This window comes from Motacilla alba, chromosome 2, assembly GCF_015832195.1.
Source record: "Motacilla alba alba isolate MOTALB_02 chromosome 2, Motacilla_alba_V1.0_pri, whole genome shotgun sequence".
Classification (NCBI taxonomy): Eukaryota; Metazoa; Chordata; class Aves; order Passeriformes; family Motacillidae; genus Motacilla; species Motacilla alba.
The window spans coordinates 74,619,092-74,638,790 of record NC_052017.1 but is presented as its reverse complement, the minus strand read 5'-3'; positions in this window follow the sequence as shown (position 1 = coordinate 74,638,790).

The window sequence follows — 19,699 nt, the reverse complement described above, 5'->3', positions numbered from 1 at the left end:
AAAAAAAAAAAAAAAAAGCTACACAAACAGTAAACATATACCTGCAACAGAGGAAAGCATCTACATTGAGACTCATACACAGACGTTTCCAATATGCACACTGTGCAATAAAGAAGCTGCCAACCATCCAGCTGCCATATTTACAATCACACTATTGGATCAATGACCCATTTCAGCTGCATTGTAAAGCCAGCAGAAATGTGATTCCAATAGTATGAAGCTCTAACAGCCTGGACAATTGCAACTAAAGCTTAGGAGACCTACAATGAAACCTTTCTCTGCTGGGTGGATACATTCAGGCTGTCAGTAAAAAACTCACAGAACAAGACACCTTTCTGCATTGAGTTCATAATGGCTGCACTGAGTTTATAACAGCTGGCACACCAAGGTGCTGGAAGAGGGAGGACATCACTGTAGTTTCTGTTCAGCTTTCTAATAGAATGTGGGGTGAATACATCCTCTCAGTAAATTCATAGGTAGAGCAAGCTGCATTGTGTACATTTGCAAAAGTGTGCAGACAAAACAGTGAAGTTAGTAAGCCAGTGAGGAAGAAGCAAATTTCTTCTCTTGAGACTAATGCAACACTTGTCAGTGGACTTGTAAGAGCAAGACAAACGTTAAGTAAACACAGAATCTACATTTAGACATACTTCCTGATTTATCCATGGCAATGTCATTCCTGTTGCTTGTGACACTAAATGGGCTCTGGGATTTTACACATGCTGTGTCAATTTTCCTCATGCCTTCTCCATAGGTATCACAAAACATGAACACACAGCCAAGTTTCTCTAAGAAAACACAAGAATCTGAGACAGCCAAGATTATGGATGATGATCTTATCCTGTAACAGAAAGAAAAATAAAGAGAAGGCAACCCAGTACTATGGACAACCACAGGATTTCCACATCTCAAGCAATCTTCACTCTTAAGTGACTGCCAGGATTTAAATATCATCCTGAAAGAAGACAGGCTGAAGCTGATTTAAGAACATAAAATCATAATCAAACCTAATGGATATATAGACAATTTGAAATTTTTTCTTTTTTCCCTCTCCTCTTGCTTAAATCTGTAAATATAATGTTTGGAAAAGCTGTGTGATGCTAAAGAAGGAAGCAGCAATTCAGGAGAAGGGGAAGTTTCATTGTTTCATTTCAGAACTTTCAGCATTTGCACTTGGCTGCAACTGGGTCAGCTAGAGCTCTTCTTAAGACAGGCTGAATGTCTTGAAAAGCAAATAATGGAATATGTATATGTTTAGTAATTGTCATTACTTAGTTATTATTATTATGCTGCCACAATTTATGTGGAGGAGAGGCATTCCTACAAAGAGAGTATCTGTATCTGATAGCCTTTAATGGATGACAGTGGGATTTTCAATCACCCTTTCAAGTGAATTTTTATGACTTTTTCAGCCTTAATATACATGTGAAGAGCCCAAAATGGACACCTGTTGACTTCAGAGATCTTCCAGCCAGAGAAACTGAGAACCACTAAATAAAGGTTGAGTAGAAAAGATTTGAAGAGGGGAACAGCCAACTATTTTTCCAGATTGTGTAAGTATACAGAAGAATTCCTTGGATCCTTCAGATAGCTAATATACAAAGTGCAAGTGTAAGAATACTTATGCACAATAAAAGAATGCAAAAAAACCCAAATTATAAGAAGTACTTTTACTGCTACTCTGTGCTAATAAAACAGTGAGATTTAAAGTGTACTTTCTAAATTATCAAAATATGGTCAACTTTGCATTCATGAAGCTTCCACTAACTGCCTTGAATATTTTCACAAGGCTCTTATAAGTACTTTCTCAGCCATGCAGAGAATCTATGTACTAGCAGAAAACAAAATTAGCGTTTCTTAGACACTAGTTAGCTTTTTAACCAGCAGCTCTTACTCTATTCATTCTATAATGAATACAATTATAACTGAGCCATTATCACAAAATTTTCAGAGAATCTAATATTCATAAAACAATATTTGTTCAATAAAACTTGTTCATAACATAAGATTTGTTCAATCTTAACACAGTCTTTTCCATAAAGAATATTTTTAAATCTCCTCTGTAGCAGAGATATTATGGTGACACTTTCCAAGGTAGGATTTTCTAGGGATGGACTGAAGGAAATACCAAGGCATTTTTGATGACATCTTTACCTTTGAACTGAACAGCAGCAAAATTTTTGCCATTTCCCCAATACTGTGACTGAGATAAAACATCTTCAGGGTTTACAGTGACAAAACATCATTGATGACCTGCAGTTGCAGGTAGTTTGTTAAGTCCCAGCAAACAGAAAATTACAGAATTACTGATTCTTTATTAACTAAATAAGTACATGTCCAGAAACTTCACTGAGTCTAAAAATGATGGATGTGCATAGCATTCAACAAATGAGGTATGTGACCCTGACTGAATAATGATCTATGTAATTAAAATAGTTGTTGAACTGGATCACGGAATGAGGTGGTTTGCAATAAAGATCATGTTATTGCATCATACTTTGGGAGCAGAAGAAAGGTCAGAACTGAAGTTATTTAATTCACAGTGTATATTTAATCAATACATTGTTTCCAGTAAACATAGTTATTACAACTACATCAGATTAAGAATGCTTCTCCTTTTCTGTTTCTAACTGTTTTTATGAAGATCAAGCCCTAGGACAGATGAAGTTAACAATAACAATATTCTCAATAACCACGGGGTACTTTTTACTCCACTGTTTCTTCACTTGTTGCTCTGCAATTTGCAAGGCTTAGAATAAAAATTAAAAATACCAGCCTGACTACTTAAAGAGACAGCTCTTATCAACTGATTCTATTCTGTCACAGTAGTTACACTAAATAGTAGAGAGATTTTTCTGAGTGACAAAATCAAAAAAGGCATTGGAATATTATCTCTGCTGGTTTTTGAGGTAATGAAATACAAAAATCCTAGTGCTTGCTACTCCTGAGCATGTTGACAGCAAAGCACTAGACAGCACTTCTCAAAAAGCTCTTCTGACATGAATAAATACATAATATAAGCAAAACCTCACACTCTAGACATCAATGACTTAGCTGTGCCACCTTCTTTACACCCATCCACTATTAAACCAGACTAGATATTTGAGGATGATTTGAGCCCAAATTGCAGGGTTTATTGTTTGTTTTTCAAAGAAAGAAAAGGAATGGAAAGCACATTAAGGGCCTAATCCCATCCTCTCTCCTATCTAAACACATTGTATATGATGAATATTAAAAAGTGTTCAGAAGTGCTGTTCACAGACTGATGCAGACGAGTTGAAGCAGCTGGGAAAACACCCCTACACTTGTAAAAAGGGTATTCAGGTTATAGATTGTCATGTTCATAGGTTTTATAGGAACAGAACATATGACAACAGTCTAAGGGAAAATGGCAACTTCTATTGTTTGGGAAAGTGGCCTAGTAAAACAGTTCAGTGGTCCACTGATGCTATCTACTAGATACAGTTAAATAAATAAGAAAAAAAAAAACCAAACCAACAAAAAAACTGATATTGTTGTGTACAATATCAAAACAGTATAGGTTTGAATTTACTGCCTCATTCTGAAGCTAACCTGCATATTAATGGATCATCAAGTTGGCGAAATGGATTGAGATTGTAATCCTTTACTGGCATTAGGTAATACTAAAGAAGCTATCTTAAATGACAGTGAATGAGTGACATAAGATCATAGTTTTCAACATCTAAAAAGGCATAAGGATAATTTGCAATTTTTTTCTGTTATTTCAATAAATTTTCTCATTGAAATAAAATTATTATTTTGGGGATGTCTCCCTGTCTTTAAATTCCTTACTTCATAAGTCATTCTTCAAAGGAAAAATGCAAGTGCTTATACAAGATATGAATTTTTCCATGTATGCATTGAAAGGATACTTATGACTACTTTTGTTCACATGATTTAAAACTGCATACTGGTTAATTGTTTAAATTTTATCTTTGTTTTCCCCAGAGATAGCTTTGTTTATTTTTTCCCAACAGGTATAGTTTATATTTGCTTGGATTTTTATAAAACTCTTTGGCTCCTCTAAATTGCTTTTTTTTGTTTTCATGGGGTTTTTTTAGCTTCTTTGAAAATTTATTTTTTTTAGTATGCAAAGTTATATAATATGTGAATGTATTCTCAAGGAGCACTATTATTATCTAAAAAGTGTCAAAAAGTGCATTTTTGCAGCTACAAAGATAAAACTAAAAATAGATGGCTGGACTTATTTTATAAAGTGAATTATAATATATTCATAGGAATAATTAATATTTACTATACTTACTGTCATTCTTTTTGTCTATATAAATAACTGCTCATATTTCTGGATTTTATTAGGCAATTTTCCTGTCCCTTAGACTTTTAACATCTCTGGAACCATACTTGTGACAGGTTTTAATGCTTGCTTTTTTCTTTTCCCTAGAAGTCAGTTTCTCTGTTACAATTCAGTGGTTAGTGATTTTTACCCTGCTTGAAAAACCTTTGCTGTAACATACTGCTGGTCATTCAAGAGGTAGATCAAAAGTGCTACCCACTGAATGAGTAGTTGGCGACAAAAAGAGAATTCTTCATAGGAAACTGGTTTAGTTTTAAATAGCAGCTCCTAAGAAAATACTTAGATAGCCTGAAATGTCACAGCATTCTCCTCCTGAAGGATTACTGTTTAAATTGTATTTTTCTCAATTAATAATTCTCTGTGTGCTGTGTCATCCTGGTTGCAGAGAGGGGGAGAACCTTAAGAGCAGTGCAGGCATGGCCAGGCTGCTGTTCTATACCAAGTACATCATCACTGGGGGAGGATGGTTTGGGAGTAAGAAAAAGAAAAGTACTCCTGGAAGTGCATCATTTTGTCTCCCTCTCTTCACTGGGGGGGATTGCCAGGATCAACCCTGTGAACTACATCCTCTGAGATTCCCCACCCTCTTTGCGTTCCACTGAGACACAGCTCCAACACACAGTGCTGAAAAGCAGCGCCAGCTGCTTAACCCTAACCCTGACCCCAACCCTAACCCCTAGGGAATGGACCCTAACCTCTAGGGAATGGAGCCACAGAGGTGAGCCCAATTCCAGCTGAGCTGAGCCAAAAGGAGCTGAGTCGTGCCACGTGGAGCAGGGTGGAGCAGTCCAAAGTGTCAGTGCCACATGGATTTGAATCAGCAGAGTACAGCGGTCTGGAAAAAAAAAATGGGCCATACAGTGCAGACAATCCAGATTTTTTGGGATTTGTCCATCATGGTTTGTCATTGTTTCAGGCTCAGGGATGGGAGTGCCTTCTGCAAAGAGCACCCTCCATCTTGTCTTTGTATGGGAAACCATGTGGTGCTGCTCGCAGGAACAGCTGCCATGTTGCTTTTGTCCCAGCAGCCACATGGAACTAAGTTGAGCTGGTGAACACCTTTCTGTTTGTAAACCACCTTCTCTTTTTGTGCACTTTTTTATTAATATTGTTGCTATTACTGTGCTTTTCTTATTCAATTGCTTTTTGCTTTCAGTAAATTGTTTTCTTAACCCATAACCTCTGCTTTTGTCCCTCTCTTGTTGGAGGGAGTGGGGGAACAGGGGTGGCTTATTTGGAGTTTAATTTTGGTCCAGAATTAAACTACCGCATACGCTATCTTCAACATAATTTTCAATGTAAACCTTTGCAAAAATTTTTTTTGAGTTCAAAACTGGACAAAATTGACTTTATTTGATACCTTATTTGGGTTTGCATCAGTGACTCAGAGCTAAAAAAGGCAGTCCCCTACTATCTCTAGTCGTCCAATGCCACCTGGACATTTTATGCTTTCTGGTGAGCATAACCTAACCTAGCCTAACATGATGCTCTAACAGCTCTAACACATGCTGTCAGAAAGACTTGCTTTGATATAGACTTCTAGAGCTGAAGGCTTAAATGGGACTTCTGGGCAATAACTATATAAATAAACAAAGGAGAAAAACAAAAGTAAAAAACAAACAGAAAATCCATAAAGAAAAGACAAAATCCTGTCACTTACAGCAACATCTTTTTCTGGTACAATATTTAGAGCTCATCTGCATCCTCCTCTGTGCTAGTACAGCTGTTATTGAGAACATACTATGAGAAAAAAAAATAAAAGAAAAAAAAAGGGGGAATTTTTAGCAATTAAAATAACCCACCTTTGAAATTCTATTTGAGATGGACCTTTTCAGTGTAACACTGAAATATGGTGTGTAACACAGCCTATACAGAGTAACATTAACACAACTGTTGTGGCAATGACAAAGAGCCAGAAGAGAAGCAGGAGTTTCTTAAGGTGCCTCTTGACTTTTCCATCAAAGTCAAGAACTGCATAAATACCAACCTTTCTAGTACAGCCTTGAAGACTGACAGCAGAAGATACAAGTAGGGAGAGGATGAGGGCCCATTTTTTCAGAAAATTTGTCGACTGGGCAGGCAGGGAGATGCAAAAATGGGAGTCATATACACTTCAAGTATTGTAGTTATTTTACTTACTACTGAGAACAGAGCCTGTATTTTAGCATTGAATGAAAGCAGGAATGAAACCAAAATGATGGTTCCACATTCGATTGCATTTAGACTACAGGAATATTTGAAAGGCAAATCTAGAATGCAAATCTTTTGGCTTAAATAGTTTCTCTGTTTTGCCATAAGCAATGATGAAAACTGTCTCAGGTTATATTTACTTAAAATGTGTAAAATGTTAGTGTAAAACAAGTCTCAAGTAGAGAGGGCATTAGCAAACAATGAGAGCAAAAATGCAATTAAGCTTAAACAGATGTTAGTTTTGTCTCTAATGATTTTTTGTCATTTGTTGTATTCAATTCAATAGATTGTCCAAATATATTTAATAAGATTTTAATTAGATACTATGCCTTTTACTTGCCTCTATATGAGTTTCATTACAGTAATTACTTTAGGAATCTGAGCAAACATTATAAGTCATCAGTTAATGAAAAACAGGTTTGTATGTTTCACTCAAAAATTGCATTGGATTATCCCAATCTCAAAAAATATGAGCAAATTCAAAATTAAAGAGACAATAAAATATTACTCATCAATAAACCAGCTCATATGCTAAAGTAGAATAGTTTATTCCTCCTATGGTTTAAAGTCATAAGAGATGCAATGCCTATAATATAGGACCACTATCAGCCTGCTTTTAGAAAAGAGTAAATGTGGAGACAAAGCATCCAAAAAAGTTCTTTTGTATTTTGCTTCTTATTTCTGGCCATAGTCATTGCATTACAAACATTCAGCTGAAGCAAACAACTTTCTTTTTGCTCAGAAGCAAAGATTTGTGGTTTTCAGTCCACTGAAACTGCCTTAGTTAGATTTTTCCAAATTAAAATATTTATAGAGTGACGAAAAGATAGGCAAATACACATAAACTTATTTTCAGGAAGGCACAGGTAATTTCATTCAATGCACTTTCTCTGGGAAGCTTATTTGATGAAACATGCATTTATCTTATTGATGCTTAGTTTTGCCTCTAGTTCACAAATACTCTATGCAGGTTTGTCAAGAGAGTTACAGGGATGGGGTCCATGCTTTAGAAATTTAGAAATTTGTGGACTATGTAAACAGTTTGGTTTCAAAACTTTTAAAGCTCTCCACACCTCTTCCCCTCTTTTCACAGTATCTTTATTCTGTGTAAAGTAGAAGCCATAAAAATTTAGATTTATTGAATGATTTGGGTTAGAAGGGACTTCTAAAGATCATGTAGTCTACCTGCCTGCCAGGAATAGGGACATCTACCAATACCTATCAGGTTGCTCAAAGTCCTAAACAACCTGACCTTGAACACTTCCAGTGTTGGGGTATCCACAGCTCCAGACAACCTGTCCCAGACTCTCACTACCACCATCATAAAAACCCTTTGTCCTTATGTCCAATCTAAATCTACCTCTTTCAGTTTAAAATTGTTGCCATTTGGTTACAGACTTTGAAAAATAATAAAATTATGTCAGTGGGTTGTCTGTATTGAACCTTCTAATGCTGGGTGGGACACCTGGTCTTGCAAAAGGTGTCTCCACCCTCTGCAGGGGGGTTGGAACTAGAAGAACTTTATGGCCCCTCCTAACCCAAACCATTTCATGATTATATGAAAAACAGTGTTAGAACTGTGCAGCAACACAGGAAAATGTAATAGCCACATGTTTTTAATATCATAAATGGTATTAAAGATTTATACAGGAAATCTCCTACTGGTAAATCTAAGTAGCAGCAGCATCTGTTTCATCTCTACTATACTATATCATACTATGTATGAATGTAAACCTTTTTCCTTCCCTCATTAACCAATTTATCTGCACACTTGTGCAGATTTAGCTCAAAGATGCATGCATACTTTAGTCAGAGCACTCTTTCCTCCCTTATCCATCAGCTCCAACATCAGCTACTCCAATGACAGATCATTGCATAGAGGCAAGAAGTGTATTTCTTACCTTCGTTCTTTCTTGAATTTGAATTCTCTGGCAGAAACAGCAGCTTTGGGCTCTCTGACAGGCATGCAAAGGCAGGTGCTACTTCAGCAGTCATTGCCTACTTCTTCCCAGAGAAAGTATTTCCTGTTTATCATTATGTTCCCTGTGCTTTTGACCACATATAAGCTAAGCTCACTGAGGATCCATCACAGCTCACAAAAGATAGCAAAAATACTGATTTTTGTTTCTTCAAAAGAAAAAAGCAAAATAGGTTCTGAATTTTGTCAGAATTCAAACCCAAGGAATTTTACCTTGAGATGAAAGCTTTAGAGGTTGTAAGAAAACACTCTGAAACCCCTACCCATAGAATGCTACAATCTGCTTTCTCCTAAAGATGACAAATGGAAGATAGAAACAAATTTTGCCTCAAATAGAAAATCTTGGCAACAAATGAGAAGACATCCTATTAATTAGATAAATAGGACAGGGTTTTTATATTTATTCTTTATATTACAGAAGTGTGTGGTAGAAAAGACAGGAAACATATATACAAGCATACATTAACACTGCAAACATGTAATATCTGCCCTAAGCTACAGAAATGCTTGCATTCTTAAAAAAAACCCAGAACCCACCAAAAACATTACATGAAAAAAGTCAGTTAAAATAGGTTTTTTGAAAACACAAGACTGTGTTCTTGCAGTTTTTAAATTATCACACTAAAAATATTAGTTGCACACTGTCTAGTCTTCTTGCCACTGGTGTATGAGAAAATATTTTGCTTGAGAGAAAAAGGAGGACAACATAAAGGAGCCTTTTCCTTTCTGCTTGTGTACTGCCAGCACTTGCTCCCCTCCCCCATCATACAGCCTGTTTTGGGACTCTGGCAAGCTGTTTTGCTATCTCTGAAAAAAATCTTTGGTCTTTCTGCTCCATTAACATTACAGGTGGAAATTGTATTTACTCAAAGTGGATTTAATGTACAGAATCTGCCTCCTTCTGTCTCTCCTGCTTATATGGCTATGTAGGTGGCCTTTAGTTAGGTTTGCTGCTCTCATTTCAAGGGCAATGGCATATGCAAAGAAGTACCTGGATCCCTTGCTGGACTTTAATGTTTTAAATACATTAAATTACTGGCTTTTCAGTTTCAGCAGAAGAGTTTGGGATCAACTTGAAAGTTTCTTTGTCGGATGAGTCACCAGGTTTTGTTACTACAGAACGACAAACATCTGACAAATAACAATCTGCCCAGAGATAAGGATACTAATAAAATAAACATCCAGTCACTGCAGAGAAGCATCATTCCTGCAACAAGAAGAGATTTTCTTAACTATATTCACAACTGAATGATGGAAAAGGGTAAGCAGACATTAATCTGGTCTATTTTATTGAGAAAAAAAAAAGTGACACGGAACTCTGAAGGTCTGATGGCAATTTGTGCACTTTATCTGATTACTCTTTCAATATAATAAACTATTATGAGAAATTACTGCCTTGTTTTGATATAAAATTATTCCCAGGCAATTCTAATAAACAAGAATTACAAAGTATATTTATTACATTTTATTGCTTTGGCTTCTTTTTATGTTAAAAATAAAAATGAGACATACACAGAGAGATGACTTATGCAGGAGGCACTATGACTCATAGGCCTCACAAAACAGATGGGACTTGTTATTAGGGCTGGGCAAATCGAATAACGAGTATGCTTCACACTTACCAGATATTTCAATGACAGGAATAGGGCTTTATTCTCTCTATGTCTTTAGTAATTTCACAGCAGTGCAAATTCATTCACTTCAGTGAGACAACTCCACAGGTGTTACAAGTGATTTATGTCATGGCTACACATAAAGGGCTGTATGTGAAAAAGTTCTCCTGATCCCATTTTTTGTTGTATTTTTCATAAACATCCATAAATAACTTCAACCATTTCAACACTATTCTCCACTTTTTTATATGAGATTTTCTCTTATTGTGGAATAAAATCATACAAATACTTAAACACACACATCCTAATTAGTAGTATAATTGAAATTAACTGGATTGTTAACATGATCAAGTGAACAAATACTTAAATATACTCCAAATCATAACCACAGTGAGTCAGTTGCTCTTGCTTCTGTTGTGTGATTCATTCCATGATGAACAAAAAATTCTGTGAATACCTTACCATGCTAGTAGAGCTTTGGATAGAAACTTTGCAAATTTGAATATCGTTGGTCTTGTATAAATTGAATACTGCTAAAGGTATAAGGCTATCAAAAATCGTTAAGAAATTTACATACTTGTTCCCATTCTCAGAAATTAGGTTAAGCACAGAAACATTTTTATTTGGAACTACCAATTTTCAGTGAAACTTAATATATGTCACAATTCTCTTTGGTTTAGCATGGAATTAATCTGTATGAAAGACTGATATGAAAATCCATCCAATACCTACATCAGTTTTAAAAAAGTAATGCTCTATCTTTCCTTTCATGACCTGTAAGTATTTTCTCTACCTATTCCCCTCCTAGTACAATTTGGAAATAATGGATAAGGCTGCTGTGTCCTCTATAAAAATGTTGCTTAGAAATTGAACAAAATAGAAATAGAATATAGAATATTAAATTTCCAAATATAGGATGAACAGATAAGACCAGTAATGATTCTGTAGACAGCAGAGTTCCTTGAGGAGAAGAAATACAATTAATACATTTACCTACAAATTGATGTAGTCTATCTGGACTTAAGCAAACCTTGACACTAGCATGCGTCATTTCCCATGGCATTCTCTGGGCAGCCCATGGCTTGAACAGCTGCACTGTGGCTGGGTTGAGAACTGGCTGGATGGCCAGGCCCAGAGAGTTGTGATGAATGGTCCTCCATCCAGTTGGTGACCAGTCAGTAGTAGTGAACCCCAGGGATCAGTGTTGGGCCCAGTCCTGTTTAATGCATTTTTTGATGATCTGGATGAAGGGATTGAGTCTAGAATTATCAAATTTGCAGATAACACCAAGCTGAGTCACAGTATCAATCATCTGGAGTGTAGGTAGGCCCTGCAAGAGGGACTGGACAGGCTGGATTGATGTGCCAATACCAACACCATAAGGTTCAACAAAACTAAGTGCCAGGTCCTACATTTTGACTACAACAACCCCATGCAGGGCTACAGGCTAGGTGTAAAGTGGCTGGAAAGCTGTCCAGTGGAAAAAGACCATCACTGGTCCACAGCAGCTGAACACGAGCCAGCTGTGCCCAGCTGGCCAAGAAGGCATCCTGGCCAGGATCTGCAGTAGTGTGGCCAGCAGGACCAGGGCAGTGACTGTCCCTCTGTACTTGGCACTGGTGAGACTGCATCTCAAGTGCTGTATTTACCTCTGGGGCTCTCAATTCAGGAAGGACATTGAAATTCCAGAAAGTGTGCAGAAAAGTCAACAGAGATAATAAAGTGTATGGAGCACAAGTGTTACAAACAGCAGCTGAGGTACCTGGGGTTGTTTAGCTTGGAGAACAGGAGGCTCAGGAGTAACCTTATCACTCTCTGGAGCTACCTGAAAGGTGGTTGTAGCCAGGTGGAGGTTGGTCTCTTCTCCCAGGCAACCAGTGACAGGACAAGAGGACACAGGCTTAAGTTGTACCATGGGAGGATTAGGTAGAACATTAGGAAGAAATTCCTCACAGAAAAGGTGACTAGATTTTGGAATGGGCTTCCCGGGGTGGTGCTGGAGTTACCATCCCTGGAAGTGTTTAAGGAAAGATTTGCCATGGCACATAGTGCCATGGTCTACTGACATGGCAGTGTTAGGTCACAGGTTGGATTTGATGATCTCAAAGGTGTTTTCCAACCTAACTGTTTTGGTGAAATCTCTGGGGGAAAATCACTAGTTTCAGCTGATGCAAATGGGAATTTGATTACAAAACAGCATGCAATATATTCTTCTATTCTCAGAAATAAATTGATAGAAATAATAATGCCTAGGGCTGAGAAGCAGAGAAAGGTTTCCAGTGTCATTCCCTTTACCATCTGTATTAAACAACAACGTTTCAGAGAGCTGTGCTAGGAAGATGGTAAATACCATATTTTCCTCTTTTAGAATGTATAGATAGCATAGATATGAAGAAACCTCCACTGACTTTGAGGCTGTGTGCACCAAGTGATGCACATCTCTCTGCTACTTACAAACAATTGAGCAAAGTTGAATGCACTAACAGCTGTTGTACTGGTTATAAGCAGTTTTGCCCTCTCCAGCACAGGGAATAACAAAGTAAAAATCATGCTTCCTAGAGTACCTTGCTTGTCTCATGATTCTGAGATTGTTTGCTCAGAGGGGCATCACATCTCTCCATGCCTTTTGCTCACTCTGAGAATAACAATCTGCTGCTGCTGCTGCTGCCACTAGTTTTGTTCCAGTTGGAGAATGAGGTGAAAAGATTTTGAGTTCCAAATCTGCACAGAGACTTGAAACATGCAGGTAGGATTTCAGGATTTGGGGTGTGGATTTTTAGGGGGTTTTGTTTTTGGTTTTTTAATAATTCTTTGGAAAAAAATATCCTAGCAGTGATTATAAAAGACTCATCATTATAATTTTCTACCTTAGCTCTACCTTAGCTGCTGTGAATTTACTGGAGTTGTAATAGGGCTAGAGCCAATATCACAGAAGATTCCACATCTAATCCTGTCACCAAGAAGATGAACAGCCTCACACTTATAGAACATCTCCTACGTGTTAATAAAGACATCATAAATGAGAAAATGATTCTATTGTTTCTGTAGAAAATTAAGAACTGATGTCATGGAAAGCTTGATGATGATAGCTGTACTGTAAATTAAATTCTTGCATTTTGAAACTTAATGAATCCAGTTTACTACTTCTGGCTTTATAACACATTCCTTCTAAAAACCTAAACCAGTCTTTTGTCTCTTCATGTCACAAATTCCAATTTTTCACAACCAGAATAATATTTCCATCCTGTTGACTGTTTTTATCTCTTTCAATTTTCATCTCTTCAGAGAAATTACTGTGTAAGTGGACATTAAACACAAGGAAAGGAGTATGGCACTCCTTAAAAACTGGGCCAGAAAAATAAAATTTAACTCATTCTCTGCAAAGAGCAGACAGTCAAAATTAGGTTTTTTTATATTAAGCCTTGTCCAGGTCATCTCTTCAGAAGTCTTAACCACTGCAGATCTCATGCTTTATATTTCAATGTACTATGATATCTCAAATAATAATTCTTTCAATCAAAATGGATTAATACATACATTACAGTGAACAATGATGTTACAAAAGCATTAAGAGAATGAAGTAATGTTCATCAAAATTAAATGAAATTTATTTCCATCACTTTGTGACTAAATCATCATATAGTTACAGGTTTCATTCTATTTCTAAGTGCTATCTGCTTCTTCATTAAACTAGTTTCCATTTAAAAAAAAAAGCATAGAAAGTCTGTTTCCAGTTAGATCTGTACTTCATGGGTTGTAAATGGTGTGGAGCGTATGATGAATGAGACAAAACATTTCAGGAAAAAAGCATAGTCAAGGAGTTGAGTATGATCATGAATAAGCAGATTTTCCCTCTCTCCCATCACAAAGCCCAGAGTAATACATATTTAATAATTATACTAGATTCTCAAAATTAAAAGCCTGAGTTCTAGTCTAATTCTTACTGATTTCTCATTGATAAGGTTTAAACCTCTAAACAGCGGAAAGCCGTAAACCAGACATTTTCAGGAAATCAGTAATTACATGTTCCTCATCAATTTGCCCATCCTAGATAATATATATACTTTTAATGACAGCTGTGGCCTATATAAAGACTCCTCAAGTTGATATAACATCTAATTGTTTTAAATGCATAAAGAGAGTTTTGGGAAACTAGATACCAATGTACTGAAATTGTTATCTCAATCTCAACAAGTATTTCTGACAATTTTTTATCATAATATTTGTTTCTTGGTTCTCCAAGAGTTTTCTACATTACTAGTAATAACAATTGATCTTTCAGGTATCCATGAAAGTTCACAAATTACGAGGTGCAAAGGAGAGAAATCCCTGTAGGTAGTCCAAGTAGTATATTCACTGCAAAAATAAGTTACTATTGCTGTAGATACAGATAAGAGCAATTAAATTAAGCCTATACATAATGATAATAATAAAATGTATTAAAAAAGAGTTTAGCTTATTAAATTTATGAAGTCAATAAATTCTCTGAAAGAATAAAACCATCATGCATTGCTGCAATTAATTCACATTAAGATAAATAAACGTTAGTAAGTACATTTTAATTCTCTTATTTCTCAAATTTTGAAGCAATACAGATAAAGAAAAAAGTTAAATTGTTTAGAAGCATGTCATTGCAAATACTAGTGTTTGCTTTCCAAAAAAAAAGGCAAAAGAAGGAATACATATGCTCATAGGTGACCAGATTGAGGAACATTTCCTGTTTAAGTATTGCATCACTGTCATGGCCCAGTAACTTGATGCTCTACCCACTTAACCATCTGTCCTATCCTACATCTAACATATTAGCTATTTAACTTCGGAAATGAAATTTCTAACCAGTAGTGTTTCTTGTTAATGTAGAATGTGTAACTATTATTTCTGCATAAAAAGATAAATATAATCATCAATTTTTGGTGCATGAATTAGCTCTGATGCTATAAAAACTATAATTCTTATGATGAGGCAAAATAATTAGAGGAATTGATGACAAGAAAGAACAGTAACTACACTTTCTCCCCATTTACAGTCACACCTGCTTAGAGATTAAATTGTATTTTTATGCTACATTAAAACAGCATTTTCTACAGGAATGCATTATGTTTCCAAAAAGCAATTGCAAATGCCTTTGTGAACTCAGCAGTATTTTGTGTTCTGCAGCCAGCACTTGTGTTAGTGTCAATTAACCTGTAATTCCACTTCCAAGAGAGGAAAAAATAGAAGAAACGCCACTCAGAGAAACATGCATATACTTCTAGTCAATGTGTAGTTCATTGTAAGTTTGTTGTGAGAGTTTTGTCAGCCTTTTCAAACTCCTGAATTGGGCAGATAAAACTATAAAGCAGTGCTTGATCTGAATTCAACATTCTAAAATGGTCTCCTTCAGATTATCTGCAGTCTGGGAATACACATTTTTGTCTAAGCACTCCAATGTCCCAGCTACTATAACACCTATGATGGTTTTCATAATCAGATTTGATTACCTAATTTATATATTTTTTTAATTTTAATATTTTCATACTTTTGAAATGGCAAAATAATTTTCCTCAGGAACCACTGATCATTATTTCTGTCAAATCTCCACTACCATGTCGCTGAATTTCTTTTCCTTTCAACAAGTTAGAAACATACCTGGATATTACCAGGCTGTTCTTTCTCCTGCCATCTCAGTCAAGTGAAAAGAATTGTAGTGAGTGCGTAGCTACTATATTTACTATGATATCTCAGTGATAAGACCAAATACATTGTTTAAAGTCTCCTAGTATCAAAAGAAACAGAAGGAGAACATCTGTTCTAAAACTCTGCACCTTGGGAAAATGGATTAGAAAGCTTTTCTATCTGGCTGGAGTTGTTTCAACAATTATGAATGGACAGGGGTTAATTTTTTTTTTTTTTCATTTTGTTGTGTAAGGATTTGAACAATTTGATCAAGAATAGCCAACAATTCAGAAAAAAAGCTAAAAAAGCCAAGTGCTGTTAACTTCTCAGAGTGTGCTAGATACATGACAATGCCAAACCAAAAATACCACCAGCAAGGTTGTCATATGCATAAATGGATTAATTTGACTTTTTAACAATTGTTTTTAAAAAATGGTAGAAGTGAAGATATAATATTTTGAAATATCCCTATTGGCACCAGAGCTGTTTTAAAAAAGATTTGACCGACTCTCTCTTACAAAATTCACAATCATAACAACAATACTTTAGTCCTTAAAATAGCTAATTTTGTGCATGCTGTACAGAGTTCATATTGTCTTTTAAATCTGGCTGATTACTGTCATTGAATTTAAATATTAATTATTTAAAATACAATAAAAATACCGCAAATGCAAAAACCACCATATATGATGCTCTAACACGAACAGCAATAAAATCTGATCTGAATAGGTGACTAACATTCAGAAATATGGTACCAAAAAGATTAAAACAATTTTCAGAACCACTATAAGACTTTGAATCAATGGAGCCTCCGAATACATCTCTGACTTATTTACTGCTCAGTGTTTGTATTTGCAATTTGGTCATTTGTAGTTACCAAAATTAGTCTATTCTTTATCTGATGGCAGATAAAGAATTTGGTAACTATTTAAGAATTATCAGAGCTTTAAAAGAAGTTCAAGCAGTTGTCCAACTACAAAAATACTATGAAGCCCAGAGGTGCTCAAGCAAATTAATAAATACAAGAATCATAATAAATTTGAATTATTTGGCAACTTGCTTATTTACACATAGAGAGGAAAAACATTACATATAGAAAGGCCCTGACCAATCAGATAATATTTTGTTCTAGGCAGAAGATGGCAATACATGACTTCCAGAAGATCTTTGCAGTCTGAACATTCTGACTTTCCATGTAAGCTCACATGAACATTTAGTATCATAGTCTATATTTACACATATTAATTTCTAAAAAGAAGGAAGTCAGAACTGTGTAGGAGATGTCTTTTTAACATTAATTACTGTACTAAAGAAACATCACTGGGCATGCATTCCTCCTCCTGAGACTCAGTCTTTTTGGTCTCCAGTTTTTTCCTCAGTTAGAGGTTCAGACCTGGCCTCAGAAATGCACCACCCTGCTTTTGCAAGCTGCTGGTTGTTGGGGCATTAACCTTTCTAACTTTTCCTTCTCTCACAATTTCTGATTAGGAAGTACAACTGAAGTACTTAATTTACAATGATGTGTGCATGTGAAACCAGCTGTGTTGTTTGAAAGACTAGTGAAGCACATAGTGGAGAACTGTTAGATCCTTACCAGCTCCCTAACTCCCTTTATGTTCAGTGAGGTTTTTAGTTCTTTATTCTTTCACTCAGACGAGCTTCTATTATCTCTGTCTCCCTGAATTGTTCAGAGGTCATTCAGCACCAAAGAATCTGGTGGAAGGTGGCTTCTTTCAGTTCTGCTTTCTTACTGACACCCTGAGCAAGATAAACCTCTGAACCTGAAGATCTTGCACAGAGCTATCAGTCACAAGTATTTATTTCCACGTTCAGGTGTTTCCTTTTAACCAGCTGTATTTGAAGATGGTTCCTTTCCCTTGTCTGCTATCTACATAGGCTCTCCTTGACTAGGGTGTTTGAAAAAGCACCCTAAAATGACTTTAGATATGCACATCAAATTCTTCCTACATATTGTTCAAGATTTCTGTCAGGAACTTCTTGTGAACTACAAGGGCATTCAGTCTGAGGCATCTGGAACACTTTGGAAGTCTTCATAGATGTACTTCACTTGTAATGGATGTGTGTGGGAGTTCCATATGTCCTTCGGCCTAATCACAGAAACAGTTTGCTGCCAAACTTTCTGTCACCATGTACTTCAGGAAAATATCTAATATCCTACTTCTTTTTTTTTTTCTTCCTCTCAGGACAGAACTGTAGGACAGAGAAATGTTGCTTGTAGAAAATAGGATATTTTGTAACCCTGATTATATAAAGAAAGGATCAGTTAGCACTTTAATGCTTCAAACTTGGTAAGATAGTTTTATGGCATAAATTATTTTAGTATTTAAATACAGAAAGAAATAGCCATGTTTCTTGGATTCATTTGGCACTAGTAAAATTGTAAATCATATGTGTAAAACATCATCTAGGATGCTATCCAAGCTATATGCAGATAGCGCTCCTCCAAAATTAAGACAATTTTTTTCATTATTTAAAGTATTTTTCTCTGTGCCATTACATTAGAAGGAAATCTGGTAGAAGCTTTGGGTTGTTATTTGTTTTTCCACAATAGATTCTGTGGTGCTTCAGTGCCATAAAATTAATCACCAGTGTATTTCCACCACGATAGACTGACCAGCTTTGTTGGATCCAAGGCCAGTGATATCTATTTCTGTGTCACTACCACTATGCCTATCAGCTTTTTTTCTTTCTCTTTTCCTCTTCCCTTCTGTGACAGCAAATGTATGTTGTTTGATACTTGTTGATTGCAAGTTTTGCTCAGTCTCAAATTCAAATCTGTTCAGCTGTTGACAATAAATATTGTTATATTTGCAAAGACCCCTGGATAAACATCATTATCCCTCCTGTTACTGCACAAAAAGAATTAAAGCAGCCTACCTTTTTCCCACTGGGTGGGATGTGACAAAAATTAACAAAATTTTTGCATTCTTGGAAATCCTCAGTGCATAGAGATTCTGAGTATAATCTCCCAAGAGTCATAATAGTAACTAAAAAAAACAAACCCCAAACAATCAAGTAAGTTTCCAAAATCTATAACACAGGGTTTACTATGTTCTTAAAAGATACTAACTGCTAGATTCTATAACATAAAATTAAACATAACATGACATGATAAAACTGAAAGATATAATCATTATATTTTGCAGGTGAATAAGAGCAGGACAACGGTCAGAGTGAACTCACAGAACGCAATGAAGCTTTTTTTCTATGTGTAGAGCCTATGTGGAACCTTATGAAGCAACAGTATCTTTTATATTATCTTTCTTTATTTGATTCCTAAAAATTACTATTCTTTCTCTGCAAAAAGGAAGGATTTTGTTTATTTGCATTCTATTTGTTTTAGGAAAGTGCTGTCAATCCATTAAGCAGAGTAACTATTAAAGCAGCACACATTGTGGTACTTTACAAAATACGGCTTCTATTGCTGTTTCATTTATGAATTACTCTAGAATAAAATGAGGTGATCTTGAGCTTTTGCCATCTGATTCTTTAACTTGACACCAGCTTGAATTATCTTCTATCAATCGTCCTTTACAGTGTCTTCCCTGTTTAATCTGTTTTTTCTATTATTTGAATCTTGATTATCTAATTTTCTGAATAACTGAAATCCTTGAGTCTCAATTCTAAATGCTCTTTCCTGCCCTTTTCTTTATTGCCTCATTTCCTTGATACTCCTATCATAATGAGCTCCTAAGAACTGCACACTGTATTTCAAATGTTGTCGTGATCACTGCTGTCTTTTTCAGCCCCAAAATTATATCTTCTTTTATTTAGTTCTCAGGTATCACTCTTATTTTATTTCAGAGTCAAAGATATTACTTCAGCTTTTTAATTTCGCTTTTTCAGTGAGGCATAGATTCTGATATTTTTAGTCATGCTGAATGTAAACTTCATTCCTGAAATGTT